Source organism: Diceros bicornis, chromosome 27 (assembly GCF_020826845.1).
Source record: "Diceros bicornis minor isolate mBicDic1 chromosome 27, mDicBic1.mat.cur, whole genome shotgun sequence".
Lineage (NCBI taxonomy): Eukaryota > Metazoa > Chordata > Mammalia > Perissodactyla > Rhinocerotidae > Diceros > Diceros bicornis.
The window spans coordinates 20,780,734-20,805,142 of NC_080766.1; positions in this window are offsets into that span (position 1 = coordinate 20,780,734).

Here is a 24,409-nt window from a genome sequence, read left to right on the forward strand (position 1 = left end):
AGAGTGCCGGATACATTGAATGCACAAACGTCCCTGTAGGCAGCTTTTCTTCAGTGGCTATCTCACTTCCCCACTGTGTTTTTATCTTTTGCATCATACCAATATCACCATTCCCTCAGAAGTGGATTAAAACTTCTCTCTTTTCAAATAATGGAATGTGATGCCTTAAGAAGTCTGCATCATTTTTACTGAGAAATGAGGCAGACACATTTGTCAGCACTGATCCTAAAGCAGTTCCCAGTGATTTTTTAACACTTTCTTTCTGTGAACGTCATACTGAAAACTGAATGATAAATGATTTCTGAAGTTTGGAAATTCAGAGAGAAGATCCAGAAAACATTTTGAGGGCTATTATCAAAAATATAAGGCAAAAAAAAAATCAAATTTCTCAAGACTTGTCAGACCAATGTCACGTTTCCCATGGTACTTCCCTCTCTTTCTGAAGACATCGTCTCACTATGGGACACAAATGTAATTGGAATAAATCTGCAAAAATTCTAAGCTTGCTGCATCAAGTCTGCAGGAATTCACCTCAATTTAGATGAAGTACGTTAATTTATGATGCCCTGTTAGAAAAACAAAAAAGATATATTCAAGTCTCCCTGGGGTCGTCAATTGCTACTGGATTTTGATTCTACACAAATATAAGAATAGCAGAACCACTTTGTCGCTCGCTGGAAAGTGACTTTCCATGGTGTGAACTTTACTCGTATTTGGATAATTTGTAAGATCTAGCAATTATTGACATTTCCAATTTGGGCAAGTGTACCTCTTTGAACACAAACCACTTTTTCTTGCCACTTTCAGTGTAAAGGATGTATTCAAGATGTCTGATTAGACTTTTATACTAAGTTTATTTACTGAGCAATAACAATTTTACCTATAAACTGGAAATGAAAAGAAATTTACAGCTGTTTCAGCTTAGGAGTCATGAAGTTCCCTGTTATCTTTATAGTCATCAATTTATAATTTCCACTGATTAAAATTACCCAAATGAAACAAAGGGACTAAGTACGCAGAATAGGGTTGGGTGTGAATCCTGGTAGCAGTCTTGTGCTCTTGGGAGAGTTTTTGTAATTTCATTATGTCATCATTGCCTTGTGTGTCAAGTGGAAGTAATAATAATACTAACCTAATAGAGAGTAGAGGGGATTAAATATGTTAATAGTTGTAAAGAGTTTAGAAAAATGTGTGTCAAACAGTAAACACACAATACGTGCTAGTAATTTTAATTTTTATCATCAGGAATGCAGCCCTAGAATATTTGGCTCTGTGTTTATTGACACTGCGTGACTCTAGGTATCTGCCATACTAATGACCTTAGCAATGTTCTTCTGTGGATCACAGAATATGTTGCACCCATGTGACTGAAAGTTATATTGTTTGAAGACTTCTCAGTCGCGATTCTCCTAGTCCATCAAATTGCATACTTCACTGAGTGAATTCTTATATGGGACTATATCTTAAACCGAGTGAGGTCAAGATAGCCAATGGGGAAGGGTAGGAGAAATATGTTTAAATTTCCTATCAAGTAAGAGACAAACTTGAAATCATGCTTCACTGTATCTTTTCTCTTGTCCTCTAAATTGTCACTAGGTCTTATTGATTTTGCCTTTCATCTTTTTTGAAGACCGTGTTAGTTCTTGTTGGGGACACATGTAAGTGTTTTCTCCATCCTTGAGTCTCCCTGAATACCAACCCATTAACCATATTGCTTTAAGTGGTGTCTTTAGCATAATAATACAATTATTTTACTTCCTTACATAAATTTATCTAGGAGTTCCATATTGCTTTCAAAATAAATTTTAAAGCCTGTAATATTTCATACAAAAACCTTCATGCTTTGGTCCTTCTTATTTTTTCTGGTTTATCATCCACCATGTTCTAAAATGTTCCCTCTTTCTGTTCATGTCCCATTCCTGGACACTTTTTCTTCTACCTACTTGCCTTTTTATGTACTCATAGCAGTGGCGGTAATGATTTTCATGAGCATCACCTATGGACACCATCATAATTGTGCACATACCTTTATCTTTTTTTTGCTGAGGAAGATTCACCCTGAGCTAATATCCGTTACCAATCCTCCTCGTTTTCTTTTTTTTTTTTTGCTTGAGGAAGATTAATCCCAAACTAACATCTGTGCCAATCTTCCTCTATTTTGTATGTGGTTCACTGCCACAGCATGGCTGATGAGTGGTGTAGGTCCACACCCAGGATCCGAACCCACAAACCCAGGCTGCCAAAGCTGAGTGTGCCGAGCTTAACCAGTACACCATGGGGCCAGCCCACACGTATCTTTATCTTTAACCCTCCAGCCCAAAATGAGTTGGAACTTTGATTTGTATTTTAAATCATTCAATATATTAGTTCTTATTTGTTCTACTAGTTGTTATATTGTGAATGGGAGAAATCGTTTTTCAAATAATCCATGAAAGTTTTGAGGGCAAAGATTGAATTTTGTTCTTGGTATCTCTGAGATCTAACATGGTCCATTGCACTACGAGGTGATCACTAAATGATAGTTGATTAAGGAATGCATTCAGTTTTACATTAACAATAGTTGATATCAGTCCTGATCTCATGTGTTGTAGCGACTGGTCCATTCCTGGATCAGGTGCCCAGCGTCCAATATGATTAATTTCCCTACAATCTTAACTTGCTAAGTTTTTATGCCTTAAAACATTTTTCCTCAATAAGTTTTCTAACTTTATGTTTTAGAAATTGAATTCTCATCTGGGGTCTGCTGCTCAATTCTCCTCCTTCATTTGTCTTTACCAACATTTGTTTTCCCTTCTGTGTTATAATCTTTTCTTCAGTGTTTAGATTATAATCATGAATGAATTCTCCTAGTAAGTACCTTACAGATCTATCTAAGTGACATTTCTAAGAACCTGGTATCCCAGATTTATGAGCATCAAAGTCATTGTTAAAATACCCTTTTTTGGGCCTATTGAAAATGTGCATATTGAAAATATTGTGAAAAAGGGATGAACATATTGGAAAAATCAATTTAATCATTAGAACTACATGGCTTTCTATAGGAAATGAGCAAGAACTTTTGAATTTCCTAGTTGTTATACATTCCTTAGAATGGTGAAGACTTGAAATTTTCTTAATTTTTGCAAAATTGTTTACTAATTGTAATTCCTTTCTCTGTTCGATTGGCTATTCCAATAATTGAATATTTTTGTTGAATATTAAGTCACAAAATACTTTTCTTGAGGAAGATATAATATTTCACACATTATATTATGCTATTCTTTGATGAATAAGAAAATAAAGCTTAAAAATGCAAATGGTATTCTAAATTGTCCAATCGTTTTTTTCCCCTCCAATGTAACCTGTCTTAATCAAGGTATTGGCCACTCCTAGACCTCAGTCAAATCAGAGATGACAGTAGTATGAGAGATGCATTGGTTATTTTAAAAATTGGGGGATAATTTTATTTTAAATTATAATTAAAATCTCTTAAAATTAAATATATTCTTTCAGTTTTGAAGTAAATGTCTTGAGTTTTAGAATTATCACACTCAATTAGTCTAATATTTTTTTTTAATAGAATGTGTTAAATGCTCATAGGGCTTTAGCAGAAGCAGGCCTTTTCTCTTGAACCAGGAATTGATTTTCTCTAGTAACAAATGAAATTTGAAACTTGAGATGTTTGAGTTCAATTTCAAACTCCAAATCCATGATATTTGAGTAGGTGTTGCGTTTGCCAAATTATGGTCATCCATCCCTAAAGCTTTCTACCCTGCAGATAGAAAGATCAATGACACACAAGGACAAAAGCAATATATGATCGAGTTTCTTGCTGTATCTTCATTAAGAGAATACAGAGTATAATTTAATTCTGAAACATAGATTTGAAAGTGGAAATTCATAAGTGCTGCAGAAAATTGAGCATTAACTGATTCTGACTCTTTTGGCACTTGGTCATATTAACTTGACCATGTCTATAATGACAGTAAACATACATACACACACATGATTGCATAAAACCTAGAGCACAGTTAATACAACAATAAAATGATCACCAAGAGACTCATCCAAACTAAGATACATAACATTAGTAACTCAGAAGACGGCTTATCTTCGTATGAGCCCCTTTTTCTAATAATATGTTTTCCTCTCTCCACCAAGGTTTAACATTATTCTTATTTGTCTTCTAAGCATTCTGCTTTTATTTTTGTAACTTTTCACTTATGCATCTTTCGTGAAGTACACATTATTAGATACCGCCTGGCTTTAAACATTATATAAATTGAGATCTCATTCATAAATAGTAGATAAAAATAACAACAAACAAACACATAGAGACAGAGATTGGATTGGTGGTTACCAGAGGGGAAGAGGGGAGGGAAGAGGGGTAAAGGCATGATTAGGTGCATGTGTGTGGTGATGGATTCTAATTAGTATTCGGGTGATGAACATGATGTAATCTATGCAGAAATAGAAGTATAATGATGTACACCTGAAATTTATATGTTATAAACCAATGTTACTGCAATAAAAAATTATATAAATTGAATCATACTGTATATTATCTTCTGTGATTTATACCTTTAACCTAGTTGTTCTGTGTAACTATATTTCATTTATTTTCAGTTCTGGATATTATTCTACTGTGTGCACATACTACAAACTACTTTTTCATTCTAGTCTTGATGTAATTGGGATGTTCCCAGTTTCTTACTCATACAATGACATTATGAACATTCTGTAGCATGTCCAACAATATGCACATGCATAAATTTTTCTAGACTAAGTACTCATAAATAGAATTGCTCCACTTTACTAGGAATTACCAAAGTATTACATAAAGCACATTTCCTAATTTACTCTTTACCCTGCTGTGTATGAACACCGTCCTTGTTGCACATACTTGTAAACATTTGATATTGTAGACCTCTTAAATGTGTTAACTATGTGGTTATAAAATTGTATCTCATAATTTTAATTTTTATTTCCCAGCTTTATAATGATATTTATTTTATCAGCCATCCATTTTTTTTCACTATTCTGAAATGCTTGCTCTAAAGTTTTAATACTTTTATTATACTTTTAAAAGCTGGGTTGTGTTTGTTTCTTATTAATCATAGGAGTATATCACATATTCTAGATACAAGTAAATTGTGATTGATATTTAAAATATCTTCTCCCAATTTTCTTTTTTTTTTAAATTCTTATGATGCACTTTGATGAAAAGAATTTCTAACTTTAGTGCCCATATCAATTCTACTTTAAAATTTGATAGTCCTATTAACTCATTTGCCTAGCAAATAATTAGTGTCACATAAAGAGTCCTACTATTATTTATCCATTTTTCCCTTATGGTTTGCATTTTCAAAGTCGCATTTAAGAAACACTTTCCTACACTAAAGATTTGAAAACATTTTCTTGTATTATTTTCTAAAAATGTTATAACATGGTCTTTTGCATTACTGTATTGAATTTTTCTTGAATTGATTTTTACTATGGTGCAAAGTATGGGTCCAAATTTACGTTTTTCTATATTAACCCATTTCCCAAGACCATTTAAAATAATGCTTCACCACAAATCTAAAATACCACCTCTTTTAGTTATCAAATACACATGTATTTCTGAACTTCTTATTCTACTCCACTAGCCTGTTTCTCAGATTTATATAGCTCCACAATGAGTGTTGATAGCTGATATTGAAATAACCCCCACAGACTTACTGTCTTTTTCTTCTTCAAGTAAGTCTCAGATATTCTTTGCCAAAGGCACTTCTATATCCATTTTAGAAGTACCTTGTTAAGAAACACACACACCTTCGCAAACACAAACATACACACATAAAGTCAATATTAAATTGAAATCTGAGTGAATCAACATGTTAGTTTGGAGCAAACTTTTATCAAGTAATACAATCCATGAAGATATACATCCTCCTATTCATTTAAAACTTAAATAGAAAAGTTTTATAATTTTCTCCACTTATTAGAGTTCTTCAGAGAACAGAACCAATAGGAAAATATAGCTATTGATATAGATGTATAAATGAGGAGATTTATTATAGGAATTGGTTCACAAAGTTATGGAGACCAAAGTCTCACAAAATGGTGTCTGTAGGCTGGAGAACTGTGAAAGCTGGGAGTGTAATTCAGTTCCGAATAGGAAGGCCTAAGAATGTATAAGTCCTTACACCCTTATGGAGTTTATGTCCTGGACTGAGTCCAAAGCCCAAGAACTAGGAGCACCAATGTCCAAGGGAGAAGAAAATGGATGTCTCAGCTCAAGCAGACAGAGCAAATTTGCCCTTCCTCCAATTTTTTGTTCTATTCAGGCCTTAATGGGTTGAATGATGCCCACCCACCTTGGTGGGGGCAATCTTCTTTACTCAGTCTACTGATTCAAATGCTAATCTCTTCTAGAGACACCTTTACAGACACACCCAGAAATAAGGTTTTACACAGTGTTCGGGGCATCTCTTAGCCCAGTCAAGCTGATACATAAAATTAACTATCATACTCCGTAATTGTTTTTAGATATTTGGTGATAAACTAAGACCTAGATACTTATATTTTTGGCTATTTTAAATATTAGTTTTATTTTCCCTCTCTGACAGGTACATAGAAATGCCATTAATTTGCTTATTAGATTTTTGTATCCAGACTCCTTTCCAAATCCTTAATTGATTCTAATAATTTACTTGTAGATGATTTTTAATTTCTCACGTACACGATTTGAATATCTGTGAAATATATATATTTTTTATTACTTTTCAGTCATTTTGCAACTTTTTCATGTCTTATTGTGCTTGCAAAGATATTACAAAAAATATTCAATAAATGTGGGAGTGCAAGCACATATACCATACATTAACAATATCAATGGGAATTCCTACAATGCTTCACCATTGAAGATAATGTTTTCTGTTGTTGTTGTTTTAGTAGCTACTCTTTATTTTACAGAAGAAATTCCTTCTATTTCTGGTTTCTAAAAATATTTACCATGATTAGATGTCTTTTCATTTTGTTTGTTTCTTTTGCTATGCAGAAGTTTTTAGTTTGATTTAGTCCCACTTGTCTATTGATCTTGTTGCCTGTGCTTTTGATTTCATATGTAAGAAATCACTGCCAAGACCAAAGTCAACATGCTTTTCCCCATGTTTTCTTCTAGGAGTTTTATGGTGTTAGGTCTTATGTTTAAATCTTTAATCTCTTTTGAGTTAAATTTTGTGCATGGTGTAAGAACAAGATCCAATTTCATTCCTTTGCATGTGGATATCCAGTTTTCCAACACCATTTGTAGAAGAGACTATTCTTTCACCTTTGTGTGTTCTTGTGGCAACCTTGTCCAAGTCCAGTTGACCACATATCTGTGGGTTTATTTCTGTGCTCTCTATTTTGTTCTATTGGTCTAAATGACTGTCTTTATGCCAGTACCATAGTGATTTGATTACTATAGTTTTGTAATGTATTTTGAAATCAGGAAGTGTGATGCCTTCAGCTTTGTTCTTTTTGTCGAAAGTTGCTTTGGCTATTTGAAATCTTTTGTAGTTTTACACGCATTTTAGAATTGTCTTTTCTATTTCTGTAAAAAATGTCATTGGGATTGATGGGAATTGCATTGAATCTGTAATCACTTTGGGTAGTATGAACATTTTAATAATATTGGTTCTTCCAATCTTTGAACCTAGGATATGTTTTCATTAGACCAATTTCCTAAAACATAGTAAGATCAAATAACTCTGTTGTTTAAGAATGTTTGACAATTACTTATTTCCAAAAGTTGAGAGTTAGAGTGGCATTTCTACCATCTGTTACCAGCCAATCCTTTCAGGCATAGCTCTACCATATGGCACCAAAACATAAATTGTAACCACTCAATACCTAGCATTTTTCACATCTTTCTTTAGCTCAAGGTATTTCCCCTGTCTACAGCAAATGTCTAGTAAACTCTGGTTGTTGAGTCTCTACATATTACTAAGTATTAACTCAAGTGCCATTTCTCACATGAGACCTTTCCTTATGCCCGGGCCTGAATTGAGTTACACTCTAGTATTCCCACTGCACCTTGCTTCTATGGCTACTATATTATACATATGATGTCTTCCTTATGCTAGTCATTTGTGAAAAGTACTGACTTTTGTCTTAGATAGCAAGCTTCTTGGGAGAAGGATCTATGTTCTATTCATTTTAAATGTCTCAAGTGTTCCCAGCATGGCATTACAAGCACAGGAGAGTACTGATTAAATGTTCACTAAATAAAATAAAATAGAACAGAAAGAAATAGAAAGGGATAAAACAGAATGGAATTCCCTGACAAATCAAGTCTCCAATGATTCCTTTCTCCTGAATTTCTGTTGTGCTTTTTATCTGATTCTTGACCCACTACTACATCTGTCCCTTTCTCTAACCAAGTCGTAAAGTCCAAATAAATAAACTTTTCCTCATTCTTCTATATGTTTAATTAACACAGGACATAGCACTAAGTAGACATTTAATGTTTAGTAATTTGGAAAAGAATGCAATCTTATATGGTAGAATTTTAGATACAAAAGTTAAATAAAAAATTTTGCTCAAGTTCCTAATTTGACAGATGAGGAGGCTGAATACAAACAAAGGATGTTTCTTTCCTTATATCATGTAGTATTTGATGACAATAATCAAGCTAGAAGTAATTTTAAGCTATTGTTCTAAAAAGAGAAAAGATATAATTCATTATAAATTAAATTTTTCTATTTCCTTTGAATTTATTCATATGCTAATAGACATTATTTATTAGGTACTATTTTTATGATCTTTATTAATTACTAAATCTCCAAATTATGAAGTTTAAGTTGCAAAACATCCATAGTTAAAAATTTCTGAGAAACTAATTATACAACAAAAAGCAATCTGTGTCTACCTATGTACACACAATTTTTAGTAAAAGAAAGAAAAATAAAAGTCATAGACACAGTTAAAAAATTTTAAATCCCCAAAGTAGTAGATATCATCCAAATGATCTCAATTATTTGACTCCAAAAAATGTAACGTCATGAGACTTGAGAGAAGAATTGGGGCTTAGATTTTCTAGTATCCAGATTGTCTAATATCCAGTGTAAAACATATTTACAATGACAGGAACAATTACATGTGATAAGTAGTTTTGAAAAATGAAATTACAAGAATCAATGAGAAAAAAACAGTAAAAGCAGTTGTTTACTTGATATCAAGAAAGTTCTTTCAAAATACAGTGTTTAAACAGAGATCTAAATGATGCGTGTGTGGACAAGGGGTAGAACAAGCTATAGGTAGACTCAGCTCAAAGCAAGTGCAATTGGGATGAAGTGGTTACCAATGAGAAAAAAAGGTAGCAGAAGCCAGATTGTGAAGGGCCCTGTGGTCATTAGAACTTTACAATTTACCTAAAGATGAAGGAACGTCATTAAAGGGCTCCTCAGGAAACTATATGAGCAGATCTGTGTTTTTTGAAAGATCACCGTGGTTTAACATTGAGAGAAGAATAAACAATCTAAACAAGAGGTAAAAAGTTAGTTTCAGAATTTCGGAAGACAGTAACTTAGAACATGGAAATGTGGCAGGAAGGTGGAGAAAACTATACACATTTGGAATACTTTTAAAAAGCAGAAAGATTATAATTTAGTCATTGATTGGAAATGAGTCTGAAGAGGACAGGAGAATAACAGCTAACTCCCAGGATTCTGACTGGGCCACAGTTTGCCTTGTGATGCCTCACACTGAAGACATTGAAACACAGAATGAATGTGAAGAACAGAGTGGTGATGGAGATAGTGCATTCTGTTTAGAGAATGTTGGGTTTTAGGTAGCTGTGAACCATAGGTGTCTAGTAAGCAATTGGCAATGTTGGACTGGAGGGAGGAAAAATAACCACTGGCTGCGTAGTTAGATTCTAAAGTCATGAAACCAGAAACAATCAGAAGAGACTAGCACAAAGGCCTGAAGAACACCAATGAAGTTAACAGCTAAAGCAGAGAGTCTGCATTGAAATAGAGTGACCAAATACAGGAAGAAGACCAGGACAGTGTGGTACCATGAAAGGAAAGGGGAATATGTTTTCAGAGGGGGAGAGTGGCAAATAACATCAATTATGGTAAGAATTTGTGCAAGATAAAGGATGAAAAACATTTTTAAAATGCAGTGACTTTGAAATCATATTTGGATTTTTCAAAAATCATTTCAGTGGAACGATTGAATCAAAATCAAAATGGGAACAGGGTGAGGAGCAGATAGAAGTTAAGAAAATGAAAAACAAGCTACTATGGAGAATATTTTCAAAAAAAAAAAGTGGCTTTGTAGGAGAGGAGAGACCCATGGCAGTAGACAGAAGAGAGATTGGTGAAGTACTGTAAATTCAGGGAGACTAGAGTATTTTTTTAATTGTTGTGGGAATAAGTCTGTAGAAAGGGGAAACATTAAACATATTGGAAGGAGATAAGATAATGAATGGAGTCATTGTTGAGTTTACAGTAGACTTGATATAGGGACTGAGTGCAGGAACTTGCCTTGTGCATAAATTATAGTTCATACATAGATAACTTTTTGGTTTTGTTTATGGGAAGATGAGAATATTTCTTTCCAATAATTTTATCCCTTTTCAGTGATGCAGAAGGCAAAGTTATCTCCTGATAGTGTTCAAGGAGTTTGGGAACTGTAATGTGTACGGTGAATGAAGACATTTTAAATAGTTATCAAGAACTGGAAAGAATTGATTGGAAGATATATAGTAGGATTTATGAGCAGTGTTAAGGGTCCATTGAAAGTAGTGACCTTAGATTTAACCTAAATGACTCAGTGTTTGTCTGTAGCAGCACTCAACATCTTGAGCGTGTCAACAGAGAAGGTAACAACTGGATCTATCCAGCATTAGGGAAATTAGTCTATTTGGAAGAGTTTACTACCTATATGTAGGGAAATAAAGGGACTTGTCTGAAATATCAGAATAAATAAGAGGAATAGACGACGTGGTCAGTGAGTGGGTTTTTAGAATTTATCATTTAAGAGGTGAATCTGTTAAAGATGGGAATCTCCATGTTGAGCCAGAGGAGTAGAAGTGTAAAGAGAAATAGAAAATATTGCTATTGTAATGACTATATCAAAGCGTTGAGAATGTAGTCAATTAGATTCATTTCCAAATACATCGACACTAAATTCACTCAAGATGTTGGAAAGGCTTTGTGTACTGAGTAATCCTCTGAGGCAAGCGTCATAGTTTCCAATGAATAAATAGGGTGCCAAAGAGGTGAATAGCCAGAAACAGAGACGGTGTCAATCGCGGTACACCCAATAGCACTAACTTTATAAAATGGGATGTGCCACAAGATAGTGAGTCGGAAGCAACTGTTCAGAGTGAGAAGGACAAATGACTCTGAGGCTGACGTGATACGGAAAAATAAGCAGCCTTCATTTGAAACTCCTGCAGGATTAGAAATGACTTCTTTGGAAGAAAAAAATACAAGTTTTAGAGGAGTACGGGATTATAAGGAATAACTACTAAATATTTTACTGATGTTAGGGAGTATATTAGTTACAGAATATGGAAAACAATAGAAAGATTTAAGAGTGAAAGAGTAAATGTTTCCAGACTGATCAACACAGAGCAAAATTGAGATGTGAGTATGAAAGAAGATAAATGAGGTACTGGGATGTTAAGAAGACAAAGGCAAGAGATTTAGGGCATTGGAGACCCCAAGATTATTGAGACAAGCATGTCTGATGTTACAGTTCACTCTATTGGTAAATAGTTGGAGTAAGTATCCTAGGACTGCTGGTGCTGGCCCCCAGGCGACACAGTAGTACCTTGGAATAGAAAGGATTGCTGAGGCTAGGTCTTTGGTGATATGGTGGCTGAATATTTACTCTGTATTTAGTGTATTGTCAAATAACAGAAAAGTATTAAAAGTGCACGTGTATACCTTCTTTGTGCTATTTAAAAACTTATTGTTTAACAGTATATTCTGTGATTAGACCTTAAAATTCCTTATCATTCGTTTACTGATAACAGAATACTAGAAACATCCATCTCTTTCTATGATTGATTTGATGATCTCACTATTTCTGGAGAGTGATAATTTTGATGAGCACTCCTAGCCAGGCAGCTGCAATTGAAATATCTGCTCTTTAGGCATGATTCCTAACAGGTAAATACATAAACTGAATACAAATGTGTTAGACAGTTAAGCATAATTTTCAATGATGTAGCTGGTAGTATGAGCCGCATAAATAAACAACAGATATAGTATTATAAGACCAAGACTTTTACAAGGAGAATGAGAAGATCAGGAAGAACTTCTGAGGGTATATGACTATAGTTTGTCATTGAAGGATTTGAGAAGCAGATATAGAGATTCCCAAAAAATAGATTTTCAGGAAGGACATAATTTAAGCATTTGAAAATCAAATAAACATGTAATCACAAGCCAAATGTCCCCTTAAGTACCAAAATCCCCATCATTCTGCTTTACTTGTCATTATATCAAGGACTTTGTGAACTACCAACTCAACCTAATCCAATATCTGTATATTCACAGCACATCTTGTGTAAGTTTATTTTATCCAATTTCAATGTGCCTAAAAGTAAATATGTCCAGCCTGGTGGTCTAGTGGTTAAGATTCGATGCTCTCACTGCAGATGACCGAGTTCGTTTCCCTGTGAGGAAACCACATCACCTGTCTGTTGATTGTCACACTGTGGCGGCTGCATGTTGCTGTGATGCTGAAAGCTGGGCCAATGGTATTTCAAGTACCAACAGGGTCACCAGTAGTGGACAGGCTTCAGCAGAGCTTCCAGACTAAGAGAGACTAGGAAAAAGACCTGGCCAGCCATTTCCGAAAAAATTGGCCATGAAAACCCTATGAATAGCAGCAGAGCATTGTCTGATACAGCGCTGGAAGGTGAGAGGATGGTGCAAAAAGACTGGGAAGGATTCCCTTCTGCTGTACAGAGGGTTGCTAAGAGCGGGAATCCACTCAATGGCACTAACGACAAAAGTACGTATATGAGCAAGTGAACAAAAAAAGAACAGAAAAAAAGCACTTCAAGAATGATAGTTCAGCATTTTGATATAGGATACTATGTGGTGTCTGGGGGGAGAAAATAAACTGTTGGAGTTTGCAATGTGTATTCTTAGCTCATGGGAATATAAAATATATTAATATTTAATTTGCCTCTGTTTCTACAATACACTTTTTGTGTCAAAATTTAACTTTTCAAAATTATAATTATTATTTTACCGAAGTGCAAAATTGCCCACAGAGCAAGAGACATTCATTAACAAAGCCAACTTCTACATAGGAAATTGATAAGTGAAGATTTCTGTGAGCAACCTAGTGCTCTAAGTAGAAATAACATATTTATAGCTAGAGACTCTCATGTACTCTTTAACGGAACAAATGCAGACAAATTATCATAATAGTTATTCATTTCCTTCAGGGTTCAGTAATTTGAGAGAAGATAAATGGATTTAGTAGTTGTGAAGGGGCTGAGAGAATAATAAAAAGGATTAAAATGTCAAAGAGCAACACTTTTAGAGGGAAACATTATTGTAATGAAATACAAGAGAAGCTAAATGAATAGACACACTATATATTGAACAAAAAATAACCCTTAGTTAAACATCAGATAAGTGGACACTTAGATTTTTAAGGCATGCGTATATTTGAATGACATGCATTAATAGAAAAATCAAAAGTCTTATGTCATTTGAGATCATATCTTTTGGAAAGAGAAGAGAGGGCAGGGAAGAGCAGAGTTACAAGGTAAAGAAAAGAGGTATGACACACTTCAGTGAATAGTAAGCTTGGCCTGATCATTGATAAACTCTTTATGGATTGCTTTGGAATCTCTTTAACCTGGAAAAGATCTTTCTAAAAACTAAGTTCTTGGTCTCATGTTCTATTTTATGTGCTTTCAGCTTAATGCATGTTCAAAGAAATCACTTCCAAGCAAGAATTTGAGAAAAAAATAGCTATTTTTGATGAAACTGGCAGATAACTATAATCTTGAATACCAATAAATTAAGATAGATTGATGACTATCACAGGTTAGAGAAAAAGCAAACCATTATACCCACAAAGGGATTACTCACAAGATGCAAGTCAAGTTTCCTCCCCAAAATTTCAGGCATGTCGTCATAAACTTTCACAATACTTGAGATAGAGAGATGATACAAAGTGTTTCAAAGAGAAAAATATGGATCATATGCAAGTTTTGAAATAGGAGTGGCATCAGACTTCTCAACAGCAGATGGTAGGAAATGGAACCATGGCTTCTATAGCATTCTGAGGAAAAATAATTTTCAACCTGAATTTTATGCACAGCCAAAATATAACAATTGTCGAAGAGAGGATAAAGACATTTTCAAGCATTGTGTATCAAATAATTTGTCTACAATGTACTCAAACTCAGAAAGATATTGGAAGGTTTGTTTTACCCAAAAATGGACTAAATTTTAAAGAAGAAAACATGAGACTGAGAAAATAGGCTATTCCATATGGGAAGGGAGCAACAGGAATTCACAGAACAAAGGTCAAAAGGAAAATCCCAGGATGGCAGTTACCAAGGAAGCAATGACTTCTGCAGTGTGGAGGATTGAGAGCTCAAGACAATGTGTCTGAAAGAATTGACTTCTCGAAAACTGTATTGAGTGACTGTTGGAGTGTGTAGAAGACTTAGTCACAAGGGCAAAGACAACCTAGCCAATGAAAAAACTATTATTAACACTAGGAACAAAAGTTGTTTAAGGAAATAATACAATGACTTGACCAAAGTAACAACCAATTTTTCATAGTTATAAAAATTGTCTCTTGTACTGGAAAAACAAATCTCATGATACACAATCATTTCATTCCACTTTATTCTATTTTAATTTATCTATAACTATTTCTATAAATGTGCTCATTGGAGAAATCCTTCCCCTGACTTCAGAGTGAAAACTTAGGCAATCCCATGAATCTACTGGTCACAGTAAAAAAATGATTTCCTATACTTCCAAAATTTCACATCCTCTTCCAACTGCCTCATTTCTGTACTCCTTTTTATTGCAAAACTTTATAAGAGTCTATGGTCTCCATTCTTTTTGTCTTATTCTCTCACCACTAACCCAGTAGAATAAGGCCTTTATCCCCACCACTCACCAGAAAAGTTCATATCAAGGTTAAAAATGTCTTTCACAGTGCATCTCAATTGATCTATCAGCAGCATTTGACATAGTTGATGGCTCTCTTTTTCTTCTCTTGGTCCCCTAATATTACTATTACTTGGATGTTCTCATGTAATAGCCATACATTTTATTTCTTTAGCTGGATTATCATCATCTATCATAATCCAGTTTCTTTGGAGTGTCCCAGTGATCAGTTCTGGGTCCTTCTTCCCTTTCTCTTGCTCCCTTGGTGTTCACATTGAGACCCATAACTTTAAACAACATATATTTTATTTCTAGCTTCTATCTCTCTTCTGAATATTGGACCTAAATAAGTCAACTGCTTACTTGTTTTTCTGCTTAAATATCTAATAATTATATGAAAATTAACATGTCCAGAAGTAGACTTATCTCCAATGTCTTTTCCCACTCTTCTCAACTTCAGTTGAGAATGCTAATTCCATTTTCTCCAGTTACTAAGGGCATCTGCTCATATGCTGTATTTTTAAATACATTTCAAATCTGACATGATGACTCTTTGTCCTTCACCCCTGTCACCTGTCACTCTGGGCCAAGCTACCAGCATCTCTCAACTGGACTAATTCAATAGTCTCTTTGCTGGTTTGCTGCCGCACCCTTAGAAACAAAATAAACAATAAACATTTTAAATAAGTAAATTAAATACTTGGTTACAAGGTGATTGTTGCTATAGAAAATTTAAAAAGAAAGAAGAGAAGATGAAAAGGGCACTGGGAGTGCTAGATTTGGTGTGAGTGTGTTTGGGAGAGGTTTCAGTAGAAGGTGGTCAAAATAGGCATTGGCAAGACAGCTGAGCGCATTCCCGGCACAGGGCGCTTCTTTAAGTTAAAACATGAAGATATTGTGACTGGAATAGAATTAGTAAGGGAGCGATTACTAGCAGAGAATGCCTGAGGTAAAAGAGGACTCAATTATCAATCTATATTTTATGCCATAATTATTATATAATTATTTACATAATTTATGCCACATTAAGAAATTTGACTTTTACTCTGAGTGAAATAGGGGAAATTGAAGGATTTTAAGGATATTTTAAATTAAGTTTTAAATAAACCACTCTGGATGCTGTGCAAAGAATAGACTCTAAGATGGAAAAGGTGAAAGGAGAGAGAACTGTTGAGAGTCTCCTGCAGTAATCTTGCCTCATACAACTGGTGACTCAAAAAACGTGCCAGATGAGGAATTGAGGAGAAGTCAGAGATTGGACACATTTCCTGACAGATTGGATGCTGGATGTGAGAAAAAGAATAGGTCGAATTATGATTGCAGAGATGTTGGCCTCAGCAACTTGAATAGAGCTGTTGTCCACTGGTATAGGGAGGCTGCAAGTCAAACAGGTTTGCAGGGGAATATCTGGAATTTATTTTTGGTTGAGTTTGAAATGCCTATTTAACATCCAAACTTGAGAAGTCAGTAGGATAAGTAAGTTTGAGATTTCTGTTAGACATTCAAATTGAGGAACTAGTTATACATTGAAATCGACAGAAAGTTCTGAGCTAAATATATGAATTTGGGAGTCTTTGGCATATGGCTGGTATTCAATATCATAATGTCTGGATGACATTATTAAGGAAATGAGTTGACTATTGATTAAAAAAGAGAAGAGAAATACGACTGAACAGATTGAGGAGGATTGAAAAAGTGTTCCCCACAGTAAGTGGTTAACTTGGGGAAATGAAGTGGAAATCAACAGGGCAGTGACCAGTGATGTTGGGAATGTTCTACAAGCCAAGTGAAAAAAATGTGTCAAAGAGAAAAGAGTGATCAACTGTGTTACCTCATCTTAATATATCCAGTACAAAAAGCCCTAAATGGAGTGGTTTGAAGAAGATAGGCTGCAAAGAGAGAAATTGGAAAGAGGACACATAAATGGACACACCAAATAGTTTTGCTACAAAGAAGGCAAGGATCAGGAGAGTACCTGGAAGGAGAAATGGGTTCAGTAGAAGTGTTATTATTATTGTGGTGGATGTTTTTGATTTTTAAGAGAACAGTTTATTTAAATGCTTATGGGAATAATCCAGTAGAGAGCAAAAATTGCTGGTGTTAAGCAGAAAGAGTTGCTAGAGAAATGTCTCTGAACAAATAAGAGGTATTTAAATTAGTATGAGTGAAGGGATTCAGTTTACGTAGGAACAAGGAAATTGCGTCTTTTATAGCAGAAAGTGGGAACAAGGAGTATGAGAGAAGCTGTTGATTGATTTCACTTTTCCAGTAAAGTGGGAAGCAGGGTCATCCAGCGTAAGAATGGTGGAGGAGGTGTTGAGGTGATTGGGAGAGGGAATATACCACTATGTTTGCCTTGTGGTACTGAGAGCCCTGTCAAGCCCCTTGTTATCTGGTCCCTATTACCCCATCTCTAATATTATGCTCTACGATTTGTCCTTTTATGGTCTTGGCATAGCTCTCTTAGTCTCTTAATCAATTCTAGAAAATACCAAGCACATTCCTGCCTTAAAGATTTCCAATTTTTGTTCCTTCTCCCTGAAATTCTTTTTTATTTTTTTTAAACTTATTTGTTTTTTTATTTTTTGAGGAAGATTGGCCCTGAGCTAACATCTGTTGCCAATCACCCTTTTTTTTTCTCACCAAAGCTTCAGTATATAGTTGTGCATCATAGTTGTAGAGTTGTAGCTCCTCTATGTGGGATGCCACCTCAGCATGGCTTAATGAACAGTGAGTAGGTCCGCGCCCAGGATCCTAACCAGCGAACTCTGGGCCATTGAAGCAGAATGCACGAACTTAACCGCTAGGCCACTGGGCCGGCCCCCGGAATTCTTTTTCTTGATATCCATATAGACCTTTCCTTACCTCATCAGACCTCTGTTCAAATGTAAGCATATGAAAGAGGCATTTCCTAACCAACCACTTCATTACTTTCTATTCCCTTATCTCACTTTATTTTTCTTGTTAGCACATATCATTACTTGACACATTAATGTGTTTATTGTCTGCCTTTTCCCAGTAGAATCATATTTCCATGATACTATTCCCAGATCCTAGAGAGGTGACCGGCAGATAGTAGGTGGTCAATAACTAAAGCTTTTGAATGAATGAATGATTACTGGAAGAGGAGGCGACAGAGAAAGGAGAAAGAGCCAAACTTCCAAGTACCATAATAGGAAGTGTGTAATAGGTGACGTCTGTATCACTTATTCAAGAGACATGGGTACGAGCATGGTATTGAAATAATTGGAGTAAATTACAGGAGGAATAGACAAAATTATCAAAAGTGCTTGCCTTTTGGGAGGGTGTTTACATGAGAGAGAGGATGCAAAGTACTTCTTATTTGTGCTACAGCCTTTAACATGATTGTTTCTTCAAACTTCATAACAACTTAATGATGTTGATAAACAGGAATAGCAAATTATTGTAAAAGGCCAGTTTGAGTGACATGATGCATTTTACTGTCATTAATGACATCTATAACTGTGTGATCAAGTTCCTCTGCTGCTACCACAAATGCAGTAATCTGAAAAACCTGAAGCTTGAGGACCCCAAAGTTCAATAGAACTGATGGTACATGCCTTCCAATTTTGCAGAGTCCCATGTTCTCCTTTCCCATGTTACAATCACTTTTTGTAGCAGTCTGCAATTCGGTGTAGAATAATATCCGTTTTAATCCATTTCAAAAAGCTGAGTTTAACACATTCATTGAACTTTTGAATATGACTAAGTCCCAATCCATTCTCCTCTAGACAGCAGATGTGATGTTCAGAATATCTGAACACCAAGAGGCTGTCCTAAAATGTCTGTTTTCTAGCTGCATGGTGTGATGCAAGTTAATTCACATCTCTATGCTTTAGTTTCTTCATTGTTAAAGTGGGGATGCTTGTACCATAGGACTAGGTAAGCGAAGACATTAACAAAGATACAATGTAGAAAATACTACCTGATACATTGTAAATAATAAATAACATCACCATAATTATTAATATATTTGTAAATATTATTTCAACTGCCTCCAAACGGCTACATGGACTTTCATTTCCCTGTTTTTTATATGTAAATAGTCAGACAATGATGGAAGTAGATGCAACAACATTATAGGCCAGCACAAAGATTCAAGTTTAATCAAGAGCACATCTTAAGTGCCAGGCAATCTTAATACTTCATATTTGGTGAAATTTTGGAAGTTCACTCTACAATAGCAAAGGGTAACCTGTGGCTTTTGGTGTAAATGAAAAGTGCATGTTACAATTCTCTGTAAGTTGAGGTTGAAATGCTGAGGTAGAAATAGTGAGTTGAAAATATTAAGAAATGATTCGCGTTAGTAGTTTAAGGTGGCTTATGTGTCACTCTCAGATCATCAGTTCACACTTTTGCCTCCAGTGCCAACTGTGTGCTGTGTAGTTCTAATTTTTCAGGGTTCTTTATTTCATTTCTTTAAATTATTTCTGCCTGCAGTTGTGAGTGTGAATGTGTCTGTGAATGTGTGTGTGTGTGCACCTGTGTGTGCACATGCACGTTGGGGTCAGGTTGAGGCAAATGTGTATAAAAATTGTTGCCTTTCAAATCATTTGAAAATATATGCTTTTTTCATGGTCTATTAATTATACATTAGAAAATTTTTCTTTAAGTAAAATATTTCTAGCAGAGGTATTTGGCCTCAGGTGGCGCATAGCCCATATAAGGGTCATGAGATGTCAGAGGTAGGAGAGACCTGTAGAACTTTCTATTCTCTCTATACTGTGTGCTCTCTGTATAGCTCTACCTCCGTCATCCTCTATGTTACACAGAGGAGAATGAAATCTGAAGAAGGGACAGACCCTACCCAGAGTGAGATCTTTGGGCCCCTGTTGAACCATTTCAACTGTCTCATATAGCTTCAAACAATCCAAGAGGACAAATATAACTCATTTTCACTGATTGATTGGATGTTATGTCCAAGATTTTATTATAAATTTTTCTGCCAGGCCTGGACTACAGTGCTCTTAAATATATATATATTTTGAGAAAGAAGCTATTTTTTTACCCAGTCCTTCATAAAGAATTGGAAAAAAATGTCACTATTTATAGGAAGATAAAGAAAGTGGGCATTTTATGAAGGCATAGGTTTTAAATTAGATGAGGACATAAATCTGTTGCTGAAATTACCTGCAAATATACAGACAATACTATAGCTTAAGACAATACAACACAAATCAGGTGGAAAATTATTCTCCTATAAATCTTAATCTCCTACGATTCTATTTTCTCTCATCTATTTGCTATGTGGCACTCCTGAATTTTAGGTGTTAGGTCTATTACTTGGAAATAGACCTGCCCTAATAAAACTGACATTTCTAAAGGGCTGTTTTCATAGAATCATGCTCCTGCTTCTGAGATCCCTAATTCAACACCATTGACAAGCCTCAGTTCTTTGCAGGGTACAATACCAAGAACAAAAGGAGAAATAAAAATAAAAGGAGAGAAGAGATGAGAGCAGGAATAAACTCTTAAAGCTCTTTTATTCTTCATAATTCAAAAAGTTATCAAGTTCTCTTATATTAAAACTAAATTTCTCCATTTTTGCTCTACCTTTGGTCTTCTATCAGTGACGGGCAAAATTGGACAGACTTTTAAATTATTTTTGGATAAGTTCTCCTCTTTAACAAAAACTTAATAACTTTTTTTCAACCTCAGATTTTATCTCAAATAATGGATTGATTATAGTTATATACACTCAGTTTTCATGGGAGTAGTGAAAACCCACCAGGTTTTTATGTTAACCTTTCCTGTCTAAGAGCATAACATGAAATAATAATGACTAATCTGAAAGCGGAATGAGATACCTTATTCAACTCTTACGAAATTCACACTAGCCGAAGTATTCTATTCCATTTAATTATGTCATTTCAATATTTCCTGTGGAAGGCAGCGTTTCAGCAGTGCTGAAACCAGACGCTTCATCTTCATGAAACACTGCATCTTTGTAAAAGGTTGCCCATATGACATGGTATCTCGAGCTTTTAGGCATCCTATACATTATTCTTCAAGTATCCCAGCCAACTGCGTTCTTAAAATAATTCCATGTATTAATTTTTGACACCAGCTAGCTCTATCTCTTTGCATCAGGAAAGATAAATTTGCCTTTTCTAATTAATTATAGACACCAGAAACTAACTTTTACTCTCATCATTAAATGAGAAATATTAATTAACTATTTAGAAAAAACATAAATCATAAGCAAAATATAGCACATCAGGCTTTGTAAATAAATATTTCAAAAACTAGTTTACATAATGTCAGTAAGTGACACAAACAAGATTTTGTTTCAAATAAAGTTGGATATGACTGGGTTAAGCACAAATATTCCTTTGGTACTGGATTTATCATTGTCTTTGACTATTCAGTAAGAAATGTATTACACAGTACATCCTAAACTTGTTTTACCATAGGTCCCATACTTCCTACAGCATCTTGCCAGAACAGGGTTTCAAGGGACAAAATTTTAAAAGGCGATATGAACAAAATCGGTAACAGCATACTTTATCAATTTTAATACTTTTAGATGTTGTCTTTCCCTTTCTTTCCTTTCAAATAAAAACAAATCTTTTAGGGACAATGGGTAAATTAAAATATACTAATTATTTCTGAGCACAAAGAAATGATACTTTAAAATAGTGATTGGAACCTTCTTTGCTTGCTATTTCATTTGCTTATTCTATCAGTGATATACTGAACTGATAGTAATATTCAGCTGTTAACTATTTATTTGTTTACAAATCTAAGACAGCCTAAAAAATACTGTCAAAATATTTCCTATTACCTTGATCAAAATTTTATTGTTGCAGTTTATTTTTCTTTAATCTTCTTATTTAACAAAATATTGCAAATATCTCTAGTCATTACTAAAGAGATTGGGTCTGTTTGAAAAATTCAAACTCATCTCCTTTATATCATTCAATTTTTTTAAAAGGAAGGCTATTTAATGATTTTTAACACTCAAAGGTTTCTCTATAAGTATTTCAATGTCATAAGAAAATAATTATATCCAAACAATGAAATTGTCAAATCGGAAATTTTCACAAAAGTATGTATTAAAATATGAGGAAATGAAGCTGTATATAGGATTTATCTTCTTGCCTATTATTTTCCAGGTGATAATGAAGTGATAGTAGATGAATTCCTTGCAAAAGAAACAAATAATGATAAGTTCAGCAAATCAGGGCTGCATATACACACTAAAACACACAGAAATTTTAAAAAATAGGTAATTTAAATTTTTAAAGAACTAATGTGAAATCAATTCTATTTATACATTTATATCCAATAGAATGTAGGTGCATTTTCTTATCATTTCTCATTGGTTTTACCATTGATGTTGAATACAAACCCTCCTTTAAGTAAATCTCTACCTTGAAATATCCCTATCACAAGCGTCTTTAGACCATTTAGTTTTACAAAGGAAGTCAATTGTTTTGTTGAGGCAAAATTGTATTGTCAATGTTATAAATTCCATCTTTAATTTTAATATACAGTAAGAACTTATTATTTCACTAAGCTTAGGAAAATAATTTTTCCTGGTGAATTTATAATAATTTTACTATTTTTTATTTGTAGTTTAAATAAATATTCAGGCAACCAATAAATTCATCCAAACTGGGGCTTTTGAAATGTTGTTGGTGTTTTGGTTTGTCTGTCTGTCCATTGGCATTCTTTTAAAGGGGCAGAAAGGATGGCTTTTTTTATTGCAAGTATTTTTCCAAATAATTAAAGAAACAAAAAATATGTGAAAAACAGTCATCTCAGCTCTAGTAGTGATATTATTTGGTCTTATGTGAGCACTCACTAAAGCCTGATCTCCAGACCTCAAAAATACCCTCATATTGTCAAATATTATAGACATTACAAAGAGATGTATTGTTTTATTTTTATGTTATTAAATAAACAAAAAACGATGTTAGAAAAATTGGGAGATAGATCATTGAGATTAAAGGAAACAGGATACTGATGTGTGGACCTGCCTTGTGTGAACTGAGTAGTTGCCAGTGCATCATACTCAACCTCTTGAAGTTTTAGAATAAAAGAACTAAATAATTTTAAGCTATATTTTTTGTTTCTGTTGTTTTGTTTCGTTTTGTTTGTTTCACTACAATATAAGTTGTTGGCCCTATTCAGCAGTCCTTGGATTGGCTCAAGTGTTTCCCTCTGTTCTATAATTATATATCATGCATGACCTAGTTGGGAAAGCAGCAACCAGCAAAAGTACTTAACATAGAAGAAAGTCAATGCAGGGAACTGATTATACAGGTGATGCAAGAGCTAAGAAAACAACAGAGCTTGTCAAGGCAAAGCAGAGATTAACAGAAGAGGAATCCACTCTGACTCCTAGAGTGGAGTGATGAAGGGATGAGGTTTTATAACTGATGCCCAGGAGCCCAGGTTTCCTTGCAGTATCTACATATAGAGAGTGTGGGTCCCCAGGAAGCTCATGGAGATCTAGAATCTCCCAAAGACAGAGAGGAAATGGGAGAAAGACTTTGGCTTCTCTTTTGTTCTTGCCACTAGTGACAGCTGGCTCAAAGCCAGCTGACATGGGAACTGGGGAAATGCAGTCAGCTGGAGTTAGCTCCTCTGGGATACAAAGAATAGTAAGAGAGGGATAAGGAATAGCTTTGAGACCAAACAGGCACAGGAACAGCACAGTCCATCCCATTTGTTACTCAACACCTATAATAGTTAATTTTTTGTTCAACTTGACTGGATCGTGGGATGTTGGTTAGACATTATTTCTGGGTGTGTCTGTGAAGGTGCTTCTGGAAGATATTAGTCTTTGAATTGGTAGACTGAGTAAAGCAGATTGCCATCCTCAATGTGAATGGGCATCATCCAATCCATTGAGGATCTGAATAGAACAAAAAGCCAGAGGAAGGTCGAATTCGCTCTCTGTCCTGATGAGGAGCTGGGACATCAATCTGCCTTCAGACTCGGACTGAAATCTACATCATTGGTTCGCTGGTTCTCAGGTTTTCAATGTACACCACCAGTCTTCCTGCAGACAGCACATTATAGGACTTCTTAGCTTCCATAGTCATGTGAACAATTCCTTCTAATAAATTATACGTGTGTGTGTGTGTGTGTGTGTGTGTATGTATCTTATTGGTTCTGTTTCTCTGGAGAACCCTGGCTCCCTGGCTAATATAGCACCCACCCTCTCTCTAATTTCCTTGTTTAGCTTACATAACAATTCCATGATCCCCCTGCCCCCAATATGAGGCTATTGCACATCATACAAAGATATTCTCATCCTCTCT